The sequence below is a fragment of the Seriola lalandi genome, unplaced genomic scaffold (genome assembly GCF_002814215.2).
Source record: "Seriola lalandi dorsalis isolate HSWRI2012SDOR001 ecotype SW California unplaced genomic scaffold, Sedor1 jcf7180002054967, whole genome shotgun sequence".
Taxonomy (NCBI): domain Eukaryota; kingdom Metazoa; phylum Chordata; class Actinopteri; order Carangiformes; family Carangidae; genus Seriola; species Seriola lalandi.
In genome coordinates, this window is record NW_019525518.1 from 268,182 (window position 1) to 284,159 (window position 15,978).

The following is a 15,978-nucleotide window of genomic DNA, read 5'->3' on the forward strand; positions in this document are numbered from 1 at the left end:
CCCCCCACCTTCACCACCACCCCCCATCCCGTTTTAACATCATCACACTTTAAATGGAAGATTCAGGAGTCACATGTTTCCTTTATGGCTTCCTTTGTTATTTTCTGTCCTTTCCTAGCTCCTTGTTTCCTTTACTGCTTCCCTTCAAACTTTCCTTTTGTTTTTTTTCCTTCTGTATTTCCTCTCCTTCCTTCCCTTCCACATTTCCTTCTTCCCTTTACTACTTCCCTCCTACTTTTACTCCTTTTCTTTATTCCTTCCTTCACTTCATCTTTCCTCTCCTACCTTTTCTCCTCCGCTGCCTCCTTCCCTCCTTTTCTTACTTCCTGCTTCCTTTTCTTCTCTACCTGCTTTTTCTCTCCATGTCTCCTGATTCCTTCCTTCCTTCCTCCCTTCTTCCTCTCTCCCTTCCTCCCTTCCTTCCTCTCTCCCTTCCTCTCCTTCCTTCCTTCCTCCCTTCCTTCCTTTCTCCCTTCCTCCCTTCCTTCCTTTCTCCCTTCCTCCCTTCCTCCCTTCCTCCCTTCCTTCCTTCCTCCCTTCCTTCCTTCCTCCCTTCCTTCCTCCCTCCCTCCCTTCCTCCCTCCCTTCCTTCCTTCCTTCTTTCCTTCCTTCCTTCCTTCCTGTAGTGTCTGCTCTCTGATCTGAGTGCAGTTTAATCCCTGATATCAGACCTCCATGTTCTTCTTCTCTCTGAGCTTCTTTTCGCCTCTTAATTCAATCAGCTGCTGCCTCCTCTTCATCCCTGCGGCTAATAGGAGCTAATCACAGGCCTTTACACAGAGGATCAGTGTGTGTGTGTGTGTTTGTGTGTATGTTTGTGTGTGTTTGTGTGTGTGTGTGTGTGTGTGTGTGTGTGTGTGTGTGTGTGTGTGTGTGTGTGTGTGTGTGTGTGGTCATTTACTATTAATCTGCTTCCTGTGAGGAATTTCACACAAACTGGAAGCACAGTTAGCTCTGACGCTAACTGCTGCTAACACCACACTGTGTCAAGTGGATTCAATTTATCTGGAGCTGAATCATTAGAAACGATCTCAGGTCCTGATCGATCACCTGATCAAACACCTGATCAATCATCAGGGTCTCAAAGTGAGGGGCTGATGTGAAAACTTATTTAGTGATATGAAGCAGTCAGTCGTCGGCATCAGATCAGCTGATTTTAGATCATCAATCTGATTCAGATCAGCTGATTACCTGCTCACTGATCAGGATCAGATCAACTGATAATAGATCATTGATCAGATCAGCTGATTATAGATCATTGATCAGTATCAGCCTGACTTCCTGCTGCTCTCCATCTTTTTGTCTTTTGTGATTCTGGTTTTGAAACATGTTGGAGAGACACCAGCAGCTGCTGGGACTCAAACCAGTGACATGTTGTTCATACCTCCCATTACTCCCATTACTCCCATAGCTCCCATATCAGAGGATGGGGGATGGGGTGGGGGGGTGGTCTGCATTGTTGTGGAGCAGCTGGACATTGTCCTCGTCTTTCCGCTCTGCAGGGAGATGATAATCTGCTCAACAGCTGCTATCTGTGTGTGTGTGTGTGTGTGTGTGCGTGCACGTCTATCCTTGTGAGACCAGTCATCACAGTGTGAAGACTTTGATTGGTGGAATGAAAACACAGAGGACAGGTCTGTGGTCCATCCACCTGTAGCTCAGGTGTTGGAGCAGGTTGCTCCGTCGCTGTGAAGGATCTGCAGCCGTTTATCATGAGACGCTTTATTTCCATCACTATGTGACGTGCACGAGCTCAGACACACAACAACACACTGATCATAATGAAACAGTAAACATGTTCAAATCCATTCATAATAATAATAATTACTATTATTATTATTATTACAAACTAAAATGAAACAGTTTGTGTTTCAGGAGCTGAACAGCCTGATGTTACAGGACAAACAATAACCACAGTGTGTCCACTCCAGATGTGTCCGCTCTGTTACTATGGCAACTGATAACAAGGCTAAAAGGCAACACACATCAGTGACATGTGACATCAGAACACCTGCACACACACACACACACACACACACACACACACACACACACCTGAACCAGTCCATCGTTATGCCGCTATAGGAGACTGCTGGGAGACTTCCCATGATGCACCGAGCTCCTCTCTCCTCCTCTCCATCCCAGTTTCATGTTTCTCGGATCTGATAATTTGGACCTGTAGAGTCTGGATCTATAGAGTCTGGATCTGTAGAGTCTGGACCTGTAGAGTCTGGATCTGTAGAGTCTGGACCTATAGAGTCTGGACCTATAGAGTCTGGATCTGTAGAGTCTGGACCTGTAGAGTCTGGACCTATAGAGTCTGGACCTATAGAGTCTGGACCTATAGAGTCTGGACCTGTAGAGTCTGGATCTGTAGAGTCTGGACCTATAGAGTCTGGACCTATAGAGTCTGGATCTGTAGAGTCTGGATCTGATAATTTGGACCTGTAGAGTCTGGATCTATAGAGTCTGGATCTGTAGAGTCTGGACCTGTAGAGTCTGGATCTGATAATTTGGACCTGTAGAGTCTGGATCTATAGAGTCTGGACCTGTAGAGTCTGGACCTGTAGAGTCTGGACCTGTAGAGTCTGGATCTGATAATTTGGACCTGTAGAGTCTGGATCTGTAGAGTCTGGACCTGTAGAGTCTGGATCTGATAATTTGGACCTATAGAGTCTGGACCTGTAGAGTCTGGACCTATAGAGTCTGGACCTGTAGAGTCTGGATCTGTAGAGTCTGGATCTGATAATTTGGACCTATAGAGTCTGGACCTGTAGAGTCTGGACCTATAGAGTCTGGACCTGTAGAGTCTGGACCTGTAGAGTCTGGATCTGTAGAGTCTGGACCTGTAGAGTCTGGACCTGTAGAGTCTGGACCTATAGAGTCTGGACCTGTAGAGTCTGGATCTGTAGAGTCTGGACCTGTAGAGTCTGGACCTGTAGAGTCTGGACCTGTAGAGTCTGGACCTGTAGAGTCTGGATCTGTAGAGTCTGGACCTGTAGAGTCTGGATCTGGGACTGTGGACCACATCCTGCCTCTGGACCTGTAGAGGACTTGGACCTGATGTCACCAGAACAAGGTCTGAACCACAACAAGTCCCAAGTCCTGCTGAGTCCTGGGAAATGGAAGATCAGGATCAGGATCAGATTCTCATTAAACAGAATGTCTATCTGCTGATTAAATAGTTTGATTACCACACTGATCAATAAATCAGACCGATCCTGTGGAGCTCCCTCCTCCCTCTCTCTCTCTCTCTCTCTCTCTCCCTCTCTCTCCCTCTCTCTCTCTCCCTCTCTCTCTCTCCCTCTCTCTCTCTCTCCCTCTCTCTCTCCCTCTCTCTCTCTGTCTCCTCCCTCCTCCCTCCTCCTCCTCGTCTCATCAGCTGAAGACATTTTCTGTGTCATTAACTCGTCAGAGGAGCTCTGTGGTTAAAGGAGGCAACGCTAACGAGCTGCTAACGAGACGACTGAGCCGAGAGGAAACAGAGCTCTGATTCAATTAACTCATTATTAACTGAAAGGAGGAAGAGGAAGAGGAGGAAGACATGATGCTGTTGCTAGGCAACCATAGACTCAGTCGTTGTGTTTCTCTGTGTATTTTTGTTTTATTTCTTTATTTTATATTTTCATATTATATTTAAATTTTTACTATTTCTTTAATCAATCAATTAATTAATTATTATTATTATTATTATTATCATTATGGGACGAGGAGAGAAACCAAGGTTTTAATTTAAAATTTTGCATTTTTTAAGCACTTTTGTACTTTTTTGTTGCTTATTTATTATTTAATGTTTTAGTAAATTATTTTTCAAATATTTTTGATTTATTTTGTTTTATTGAATATTTACTGCATATTATTTACAGTAGTAATATTTCCTCTGCTGACAGGTGCCTGTCCTCATCTCTGGTGTGTTGACAGAAAACTTGACTGTATCTCTGAGTGAGTTGGTGTCAACACAGACGACCTCAGACTGAAACAGTCTGTGGACACAACAAACACCTGCAGACAGACCTGAGGGACGGAGACCGCCCACACCTGTACACCTGGTCTTGGATCAGTGCTGTAGTCTGATCCTGTCCTCTGTCCCGCTTCTTCCTGCAGGATCGTTAAACTTTCATCTCGTCTGACGGGTCGTCTTCAGGACGACGACTCAGACACCTGAGGGGAGGAGCCACAGGTGACGCTGCTGGGTTGCTGGGTCCTGACAGGTTTGAGACTGACCACGTGACATGATATATTATATATACACAGTATATATAGTATATATAGTATAGCCTACAGTATATATTGTAACGTGTGCAGTGCTATAGAGAAGCTGTAAACTGTCGACAGAGTTTCAGCGATGATTCATTGTTTTAGACTCTAATGTACAAAATAAAATTGAATTTAAAAATGAATATTTGCATAAATGGAGTTGATGAAACCAAATGGAGGAACCAGAAAAACACTATACAAATACTTCAGTACAAGTTCAAGTCCTTCATTCAGACTCAGTTCAGAATCTGGATCCTTTTTCAATGTTGCCTCTTGTTTCAATCAGCAGCTGCTTCAAAGACAAAATCTCTTCAAATAATAAACGATGACGAAGTTTAATGAAAAAATCCCAAAACATTTGGATTTTTTGTTACTGAGAAAATTGAGTTCGGTTGGTGACTCATCAACTCAGTGTCAAACAGGTTTAATAAAGCACACACACACACACACACACACACACACACACGCACAAGGCACACACACACACACACACACACGCACACACACACACGCACACACGCACACTCTCTCTCTCTAGTCTTGACCTTACTGCCATCTACTGACCATTCTCTCCCTCCCTCTCTCTCTCTCTCCCCCTCCCTCTCTCTCTCTCTCTCCCCCTCCCTCTCTCTCTCCCTCACTCTCTTCTCTGCCACATTTAAATGTATATTTGTATATTTAAATACCTGGATCAGTGACGTTGGAAACAACATGAAAACAAGAATAAAAGAAAATGGAAACAATCTAATCTATAATATGATATAATATAATATATCAAAATATGAACATTTACTGGGATCAGACTAATGATGAAAGACTCGTATCATCATTAGTTTTTAATGTTTATTTTATTTCTTTGCATTAATTTTGTATTTCCTACAGTTTATCACTTTCTATTTTAAACGTTGTCGTCTTTGTGTGTTTTGCTTTTATTTGTCATCGCTCTCCGGCAGCAGTTTGTGTGTTCACTGGTTCATTTCTACTAAAACAGTTTGAACTGATGTTTCCAGACTGATTTTCTCTGCTGAGAATGAACTGACTGATGAATCTTCCAACTCTGGACAGAACTGACGAGTCACAGCAAGTTTTCAGTCTGTTTCTTACACATTTCTAACAGATTTGAGATTAGTTAAATTATGTCCTGCAGACTCAAGTGATGGGGAGTGAACCAGGTGAGGCCCCTGGGGGTCTGGGGCCCCTGGGTAATTGCTCACTTTAACAGGCTGATGGTCCAGTTTTACTTTTAGGACACAGTTGTGAGGAGACGTCAGAGACAGTGGAGTTAATGAGCAGCTGTTAGCCGTTAGCACTTAGCTCTATAACCTGCTGCGATCTGTTCACATTAATAATAAACGTCAAGAACAAAAACTTCATCAGTAAATTAATAATAAACAGCTGATAATATTTTACCGCCTTGAACTCCACCTTTACCCTAAGGTGTGTGACGTCAGCACGCAGGACGTGGATTGGGCAGGGAGGGGGGATGTGTGTGTGTGTGTGTGTGTGTGTGTGTGTGTGTGAGAGAGAGGTGGGGGGGGATCGGGATTCCTGAGGATTACCCGTCATGCCCCGCGGGTAAAGATGGCGACAGCTGAGCGGAGCAGTAGATCAACTTTATCCTCCCGGCTCTGACTGGATTCTCCACCCGGCTAACGGAGCTTCTCAGCTGGCCTCTTCTCCTCCAGCCACCCGCTGCCCGCTGCTGCTGCCGCCGGCTCCGCGCTCGGATCTCCTCCGCAGCCGAACCTCAGCGCTCCTCCCCGGCCTCGGATCGGTTCGGAGCTCCCCCTCCCTCCTCCTCCTCCTCCCTCCCTCCCTCCCTCCCTCCTCGCCCCGCCGGAGGAGCAGACCGGGAGCTCCAGCTAAAGTTTCCTCTCGTCTCCGCTCTCCGGGATTTGTTGGCTGAGATAACCCGGGCCGAGCCGTGCTAACCGCCCTCTCAGGTAAGCTCAGAGCCGGTTCGCCGTAGTCACGGAGGAGTGTGTGGAGGCTTTGTGTCGGTCTGGTCGGTGTGTGACAGTTGGGTGCAGCTTGTTGTGCGGTGAACTGGGCCACAGTCAGACCGGGAGCGGGATCGGGTCTCCGCGGGTTTATCCCGGTTTAACGGACTGTTGGAGGGTGGTGTCGGTGTCGGTGTTCAGGGACGGTTCGGCCCCCGGTGTCAGGCTGAGACAGCACCGCTGTGTTTTGGCGTAGCCGCCCCCCCCCCTTCGAAAACCTGCCAGGCAGTACTGAGGGCAGCAGCGTCAGGTTCTTGTTTGTAGTGACACCGAATACACACACACACACACACACACACACACACACACACACACACCTGCTCTCCGCGGAGAAACACACACCTTGGTAATTTTCTCAGATTAAGTTTCAGTTTTTATGTTTTAAAAACATTAAAACTGATTAAAAGAGATAAAAATCTTCCAGTCCATAATGATACACCTGGACCTGGTAGACCTGGACCTGGTAGACCTGGACCTGGTACACCTGGACCTGGTACACCTGGACTTGGTTCACCTGGACCTGGTTGTACACCTGGACTTGGTTCACCTGGACCTGGTTCACCTGGACCTGAGTCCTGGAGGAGAATCCTGACTCATCCTCAGATCACTTGTTTGTTTGGAGCTTCACTGATGAAGAATCTGAGGTCACAATCAGCTGATCCAGACACAGGTGTTTATTCGTTGTCATGGTGATTTACAGGTGTGTGTCTGTGGGGTCGGGGGGTAACTGCTCTGCCCCTTTTTGCTGCAGAATAATCCACTTATTTATGTTGTTGATTCGTTTGTTGTTGTTGTTGTTGTTGATGCTGTTGTTGCTGTGGAAACGTCTCTGCAGGCTGCAGAAGATCTGACGTCCTCCGTGTCCTGAGAGGTGTTTGATTCCTGTCACAGTGTGTGTGTGTGTGTGTGTGTCAGACATGTCACCTGTCCTACAGGTAAAACTGGATCATTTCAACTCTGAAATAATTTATTGATTAATTGTTTAGTCGATCGATAGAGAATGAGTCGGCTTCTATTTTAATAATTGATCATTTATGTTCACTTTTCAAGCAGAAATGTCCTAAATGTTTCTGTTCCCGCCTCTTTAACGTTTCCTGTCTCTGTTGGTTTTGGACAAAATGAGACATTTGAGGACGTCAGGTTTTCTTGTTTTTACATTTTTTTATTTTATTTTTTTTACCATTTTCTGACATTTTTTTTTAAGATCAAACAATTAATTGATTTACTGAAACAATAATCAGCAAATCAATAGATGGTGAAAAGTGTCATTATTAGTAAGAAGAAGAACAGGATGCTGCGTTCAGTGATGGTGTCACCTCACAGAGCGTCAGTAGAGTCTCTCTCCCCCCCCCCCCCCCCCCACATTAACGGGATTAAATCATTTCATTTCATTTCTAAATGTTTTTTCAGACTGAATGGATCAAATCCTGAAAATAAAACTCATCATTCTCCAGCTGCTTCTGTCATGTGACCAGTGCAGGTCACATGACACTGCAGTACCGAGTGTGGCCACTAGTCCAGAGCCACCTCACAGCCGTCGTTATTGATTAATCTGTTAATTATGTTCTTGATTAGTTGATTGGTCTGTAATGTGTCATAAAAAATGCTCATGCTTACTCAGAGAAGTTACCATCATATGAAGATCCTCCGGTCCCTGAAGGCAACACATAAATCCTATAGCTTTATAATGTGATAAATACAAACTGGAGGACGCAAAGGTGTGTGATGTTCACTGACAGTACGGTGTGTGACGTTACAGCTTCTTTTTCATCTAGAGTTGCAGTGATCAGTCAATTATTCAATTAGTCCATCAACAAAATATTTTGATAATCAATTAACTCTTTTAGACATTTTTTAAGCAAAAATGTCACGTTTCTCTTTTCAATTTTGTCACATGATAATAAACTGAATCAGTTTGAGTCTGAAACTTCACTCTGATATTTGAAGACATCACATTGAATTATGGGAAATTAATGAAATGAATACAACTTAAAACAGTTAATTAATTTCAATTAATTATTGAAATTAAAATGAAAACAATCAGTTTCATCAACAGAAACGGTGAATGTGTTTTCAGTGGGCTGTGATTGTCTGATGCTTTCAGGTTCTTCAGTAAACACCTGTACTGAGCAACAGGTGAGTCATAGAAGAGAAGTTCAGTTCTTTGTGACTCGAACAAATTTTCCAAAAATCTTTGTTGTGACTTTCAAAAAAAAAAAGAATCAGGTGAAACAGGAAGTTAAATCTTCCCCTGCTGTGGATGAACTTTGACCCTCAGCTCCTGCTCTGACACATCATCAGGTCAGTGGTTGTCAGGGAGACCATCATCACGGTGTCGATGGGTTGTGTGAAGATGTGTTCAGACAGAGTGTCACGCATCAGGAAACAGTCGCAGAGGAAACATCAGCTTCTCTTAAACATCATTAACTGGTGACGTTGATTAAAACTCCTCCAGCTGTTCCAGCTGTTCTGACGCAGTTTTCTGCATCCTCAAAGACTCTTCAAACATCTGGATGAAAAATATTTAAGAAAAGAAATATAAGAAAAGATCTTCAGCCGGTGGTAACTGATTTTTATTGTTCGAAACGAACAAACAGACAGTTGTTTACGACAGCTTGTTGTGGGTTCTTCAGTTTATGAGTTGATGAATAAAACCAGTGAAACTATGAATCTGCTTCATGAGAGAAACGGACATGAAGAAACCTGATCGCCTAGCAACAGTTCCTCCGTAGACCAGACCGTCTCATTTCACTTCGGTCTTCGCGGTCTACGAAGGACCACACCTTCGCAGGCTGCGTTCTCTGCAGGAGGCGTCGCCTGAACTGACTTGAAATTTGACTTGAAATGAATAAAAATCCCAGCATGCATTTCACACTAACCAGTGACAGTGACGGAGGATATGAGAAAGACTCACAGCTGTTACTGTGTCATTAGATTAAGGTGGTGACGCAAAGAGAAAATCCTCGTTAGACCAGACTGTCTCATTGCGGTTGGGTCCTCGTCTCTGAAGGAAGTGACCCCTGAACTGGGACACAGCTTCTGTCTCAGTCACTGTAAATGTCTCATTTACATTAAGGTCAGCGCCGTGAAACAAACCCCAGCAGGAGCAGCGTACTGATAAGATATTGGCGTTACTGATCAGGTATTGATCAGTGCTGCTCTCTCAGCAGCACATCAGTCTCTGTGTGTCGGGTGTTTTTGAGGCAGAAGAGTCTTTAAATAGAAACCGTCTGTCGTCTCTCTGGGATCTGAACTTCTAAAGCTTTTTCTTGGTTTATTTTCCGTCTTGTTTTTTCTTGTGTTTCTCTTCAGATTCATGTTGTTTCTCCAGCCGTGAGTTCGCATTAAGAGACGGACGGGTTTATGTGTTTGACAGAGTAGAACAAAAAACACAGGTGGAACTATTACACATTTAAAGTGTTACCATGGTGTCAAACGACACGTGCACGTCATGTTTGATGCGTTACAGATTATATGTGATTGTGTATCTGTGTTTATTAAGGACTAAAGTTATGGAGGATTGAGGGCGTGGCTTCTTTGAGTGACAGGTTGGTGACACCTGATCATCATCCATTATCAATAGATTATCACCAGGTAATTACTAGGTTAACAGGTTATCACCTGGTTAACAGGTTATCACCAGTTAATCATCAGGTTAACAGTTTATCACCAGGTAAACAGGTTATCACCAGGTTAACAGGTTATCACCGGGTTATCACCAGGTTAACAGGTTATCACCTGGTTAACAGGTTATCACCAGGTTAAAAGATTATCACCAGGTTAACAGGATATCACCGGGTTATCACCAGGTTAACAGGTTATCACCTGGTTAAAAGGTTATCACCAGGTTAAAAGATTATCACCAGGTTAACAGGATATCACCGGGTTATCACCAGGTTAAAAGGTTATCACCAGGTTAACAGGTTATCACCAGGTTAAAAGGTTATCACCAGGTTATCACCAGGTTAACAGGTTATCACCGGGTTATCACCAGGTTAAAAGGTTATCACCAGGTTAAAAGGTTATCACCAGGTTAACAGGATATCACCGGGTTATCACCAGGTTAAAAGGTTATCAACAGGTTAACAGGTTATCATCAGGTTAACAGGTTATCACCAGGTTATCACCAGGTTAACAGGTTATCACCAGGTTAAAAGGTTATCACCAGGTTAACAGGTTATCATTAGGTTAACAGGTTATCACCAGTTTATCATTAGGTTAACAGGTTATCACCAGTTTATCATCAGGTTAACAGGTTATCACCAGGTTATCATCAGGTTAACAGGTTATCATTAGGTTATCACCAGGTTTACAGGTTATAATTAGGTTATCACCAGGTTATCACTAGGTTATCATCGGGTTAACAGGTTATCACCAGGTTAAGAGGTTATCACCAGGTTATCACTAGGTTAACTGGGTATCATCAGGTTAACAGGTTATCACCAGGTTAACAGGTTATCACCAGGTTAGCAGGTTATCACCAGGTTAACATGTTATCATCAACAGGTTATCATCAGGTTATCACCAGGTTAACAGGTTATCACCAGGTTATCACAGGTTATCACCAGGTTAAGAGGTTATCACCAGGTTATCACTAGGTTAACTGGGTATCATCAGGTTAAGAGATTATTACCAGGTTATCACCAGGTTAACAGTTTATCAACAGGTTAACAGGTTATCAACAGGTTAACAGGTTATCAACAGGTTAACAGTTTATCAACAGGTTATCATCAGGTTAATAGTTTATCAACAGGTTAACAGGTTATCTCCAGGTTAGCAGGTTATCACCAGGTTATCATGGGGGAGAGAAACTACATGAGAAAAGTCTTGTTGTCCTCTGACAGTTCCTTCAGTCTGTTTCTGACCTTTAAGAAACTTGTTGCCGCCGTTTGTCTCGGCAGGGGCTGATGGGAAACTTTGACCAGGAGTTGTTGTAAAAACATCATGAGGTTCGGTTGAATGTCAGTGAACTCAAAGCCCTGCTCTTAATGTCCATCTGACCCGCAGTCAGGTCAGAGGTCAGAGGTCAGGGAAGTGTTTCCTCTGGATGTTTGAAGCTGCACAAAAACAAATCACTGTTAAATGTCACTTCAAATGTCACACACCTGCTCTGTGCGTGTGTGTGTGTGTGTGTGTGTGTGTGTGTGTGTGTGTGTGTGTGTCTGATTGTTCTACAGTTTGTCTCCCTGATCTTCACGTTGTTGCATTCAAACACAAACTGTATTAAAAGCTGTTTCCTCTGATTAACTGTAATGGGAGGTGAACAGTGACCCTGCTGGTTGATGAGCTCCTCCACAGCCTGTTCACATCCAGCCTGAACCTCCACCTTCACCCTGAGACCCTTTCACAAACATCATGAGAACAAACTCAGGCTGTGCAGCTGCTTCTTTGTCTTTTCGTGTGTTTTGAAATCAGACTTACAGGTGAAACAGGGTCCAGACACACGATCTGACTCTGATCAAAGGCTCCGATTTTAAAGTGTAAGTTTCTTATATTCTACAGATCCCACGCTGCAAGTCACTTTTATTACCGATTCATTTATTATTAAATTTTCCCAGAGTCCAAAGTGTCACTTCAGATGTGTTTTTTTCTCAGACCAACAAAAAATCTTCTGTAGCTTCCCATTTCACTTTTGTGAAATTCTGATTTGTCCAATCGTCTGAAAAACCACCTCGTGTGAGTAAAACATTTTTTCTCCATAACTTTAGTCCTTAATAAAATGTAAACAGGCGAGTTATATAAACAGTTGTCATGACTCCCATTTTAACATTTTAACACGGGAGTCTATGGGTATTGACTCACTGTCTGAGCCAGACTCTAGTGGCCATTAGAGGAACTGCAGGTTTTTGTTGTTGATACTTGGTAAATATGTAAATATTTGTCACACTGTGAAACTGAAACCAGAAAGTGTTCGGATGAAGAATTACTCAGATGATCAGCTCATTATCAAAATAATTTTATATTGAATATTGAATCAGAAACTAGTTTATTGCCAAGTAGGTTTCATATAGGAGGAAAGGAGTTCGCTGCCTGTTGTGGTGGATAAGGATCAGAAATAAACAGAGGAGAACAAAATTTAAAATGAAGATAAGTTTATGATGTCAGCTTTAGTTTGAAGAGTCAGGTAGACACAAAAAACAACAGCAAAGTTCCCGTATTACAAACACTTCAGTTTTATTTCACGTAATATAGAAACAGTGTAAACAGACAGTGTATTTCTTGTTTCGTGTGAACAGTGACTCAGAGTTTGTGTGTCGTCCATATTTACTAAATCAGTTTCTATTTTCATCCTCAGAGTGAAGTCGTAGAATAGAAACAAAATGCTGCTGATTTTCTTTCACTCAGACGTTAAACAAACCAAGATGTGTTTGTCAGATTAATGATCTTCATCTCTCTCCTCCTCCTCCTCAGTGTCTCCTCAGACTCTGAGCAAACACACAAACTCAGCTGTTCATTATGAAAACCAGCTCATCAGAACCTCAGCCAATCAGCTGCTGCTCTGTGTCGTCACTGATAATAGTTGTTGTTGTTGTCGGAGCAGAAACTGAGATGATGTCATCAGATTATTTGTCTTCATGTGTCGGTATATGACTCAGTCCTATAGAGCTATACTGGTCTGTTGCTAGGAAACAGTCTGGGTCTGTTTCTCTGAAGTCGGCATATACCAACAGGAAGTGAGGTCTGAAAGAAAATCTGGACAGGACCCGAACCTGAGGATGATGATGATGGCGGTCCTTCATCAGCTGACTGAGTGACACCCCTGGGTTCAGAATAACCCGTTTGAAATTGACGAATCTGGTCTCGGCTGGTCTGGTCTCGGCTGGTCTGGACTCGGCTGGTCTGGTCTCGGCTGGTCTGGACTCGGCTGCTCCGGACTCGGCTGGTCTGGACTCAGCTGGTCTGGACTCTGAGAGAGCTGATGAGAGAGCGATGTGTGTGTGAATGTGTGTGTGGAGGGTTAATGAGCAGACGGACCCACACCATTTGTGTGAAGTTAAATCACACTCACTTCACTGTCCTCATTAAACTGTGTGTGTGTGTGTGTGTGTGTGTGTGTGTGTGTGTGTGTGTGTGTGTGTGTGTGTGTTTGGGTGGGTGCGTGTCACAGAGGGAATCTGAGCTGTGTGTCCGGCTTCGTTCACCTTGTTCAGGTGTGTGTTTCAGTCTCAGGTGGGGTGCGTTTGGTTTCTAGTTCAGGTGAGACGGTGACATCAGACTGAAGCTCCATGTTTCTCTGGTTCTCAGCTTCGTCACTAAGACGCAGACGTCCCCAATAAAGTCTGAGACAAAGGACGAAAGTGTCCACACTGACCAAGTGTCCTGAGATTGTTACACAAATAAACCTAAAGAACAAAGTTGACTGATATCAGGAGGTTTATTTCATATGGTTTCATGGTAAATTCATGATAATTTAAGTTCACACAGTCGTTAAAATGATTAAAAATGCAATTAATAAGTTGTAAAAAAATTCATAAGAGGTGTGTAAAATTTTTGATTGTCCTATGTTTAAGGCTTATTTTAAGTAACGAGTCACATGTCTAGAGTTTAGCAATGGGTATGACCGTGGCATCGTGGATCAGAATCACCATGGATACAGAGGAAAGATATACGGCTCCAAAATGATATTGCTAAAAGCTGCAGTTCCTCTAACGACCACTAGAGTCTGGCTCCAACTGTGAGTCAGTCCCCATAGACTCCCATGTTAAAATGTCCAACGCAGTCAGACACTGCCAAGATGGCGACGGTGGAGCAGCTACTCTGAGCTTCAGAAACCTGCGGGTGACGTCACAGAGGCGACGTCCATCTTTATTTACAGTCTGTGGTTTTTCTGCTGTTGAGAACATGAGGTGACTCGGGGTCACACAGGGCGAGACCAACATGGCGCTTCATCCTCCTTCTGTCCTGACGGAGGCGCCGTCCACTCCAGTGACGTCACCAACCTACTGATACAGAAACATCCTCGAACAAATCACTGGCTGATCTTTATTAGTGTGACGGTGCAGAAACAGCGTCACCACGGTGATGAGAGCAGAGCTGTAACAACGTTAAGATACTGAAGCAGAATGAGACTGAGGCGAGTCAATAAAGCAGAGTGACGACAGGAAGCGGCGGGATGAAGGTCAGAGGATGATGAGCAGAGTCATCCCAGGTTTTATCCTCAGGAAGGTTTTTGTCTTTTAATCCGTCCACAGTCGGAGCAGCTCTGCATTCATATTTCATCACGCTGGAGTCTCGTTGTGTTTGCTCCAGTGGAGCAGAAACGTCCTGTGTGCTGAGCTGAGTCAGCAGGGTCCATCTGGGCCCACCGGGTCCGGGACACCGGATCCGGCTCCGGTTCAGTGAAGGAAGGAGGAATTAAAGGAACCCTGTGGAGCTTTTCACCACTGGGGGAGCTGTGGAGTTTGTCAGTACAGATCCTGGTGCTGGTCTCGCTCGGTCCCTGTGATGAACGTTTGATGTTAACGTGGAGAAACAGCAGCAACAAAGAGACCAACACACGTCCTGAAATATTCAACAAATCTGCTGCAAATGTTTCATGAGGAGGAGAAAGCAGCGAGAGCACGGCGGCTGGGAGACACGGTTTCCTCCTGGTCCAAGACTCTGTACTCCTGTAGCGCAGCTTTGTGTGAGGGGCCCCTGACTCCTCGGGCCCCTGAGCCCGTACGGGGGGGGGGGGCCTCACAGTAAACCATGTCAACATGTTTGTGACTCAGAAACAACAACGTGAACACAGACTCTTTGTTTCCATGAAAACCACAGAGAGATTTAAGTAAACAAGGAAAGAGTTTAGTCAGAGGACGGTCAAGGTTGTGTGTGTGTGTTTGTGTGTGTGTGTGTGTGTGTGTGTGTGTCAACTGGTGTTTCTGTGTAGTTTAGTTTGACAAGACTGAAGGTGAAGACCAGGGTCAGTCCTGGTCTGGATCAGACGAGTCCACTTCCTCTGAAAACACAGAAAACCAAATGTTCATATTTTATTCATGAGTCGGACACAAGTGATGTCTGAGTCCGTCCTTGACTCGTCCTCTGTCTCCGTCCATGTCTTCAGTGTTTCTGCTGGGGGTGTGTGTGTGTGTGTGTGTGTGTGTGTGTGTGTGTGTGTGTGTGTGTGTGTGTGTGTGTGTGTGTGTGTGTGGAATTACATGCCACAGCGGTTTATCTCCACTCAGAGAGGATTATGGGTAGGATGAGTTTGGAGGGGCGGGGACGTGTGACTCCTCTGCCCTCTGATTGGTTGGTGTTCTGCTGTTTCAAGCCAGAACGACACCACACACAGCAGCTGGACCAGAATGCATTGCAGCTGAAAGACAGGTGGTTGTTGGAATAATCATGTCCGACTTGTGCAACATATCTGAACAGGGGCTGATGGTAGGTGTAAGGCATTCTGGGTAAGGTAGGCAATAGAGAAGGAAAGTGAAGCTGGGAGAACTTCCTGTGATAATGGCGATAAACTGATAATTTATAATCAATGTATCTGTTGTTTGCTTGTTTGAAGCCTCATCAGTCTGTCTGTCTGTCAGTCACAGCAGCAGGTTCACAGGTGTCAGGTGACAGGTGTCAGGTGACAGGTGATGAGCCTGAGCAGTCAGAGTCAGACGTCTGTTCACACAGCATCAGGTTCAGGTCTGTGACGTGAAGCCACGTCTTCTGTCAGAGACGCAGCGACCTGAGCCGCCGAAGACGAAGAAACAAATCTCCTCCACCTGGTGAGGTGACGTTACCC

General features: G+C 44.3%; 1 protein-coding gene across 2 annotated transcripts in view; it reads left to right on the forward strand.

The window, feature by feature from the left end:
* Positions 1 to 5,715: 5,715 nt before the first annotated feature.
* Positions 5,716 to 15,978, forward strand: part of tjap1 (tight junction associated protein 1 (peripheral)) — a 34,560-nt gene continuing 24,297 nt past the window's right edge. The window contains exon 1 of one of the 2 annotated variants that reach the window (XM_087170893.1): positions 5,716 to 6,200. The gene's annotated coding sequence lies outside the window, so the exon portion shown is untranslated. The remainder of the gene's footprint in view (positions 6,201 to 15,978) is intronic. The other variant, XM_023395679.2, reaches the window with a different exon arrangement.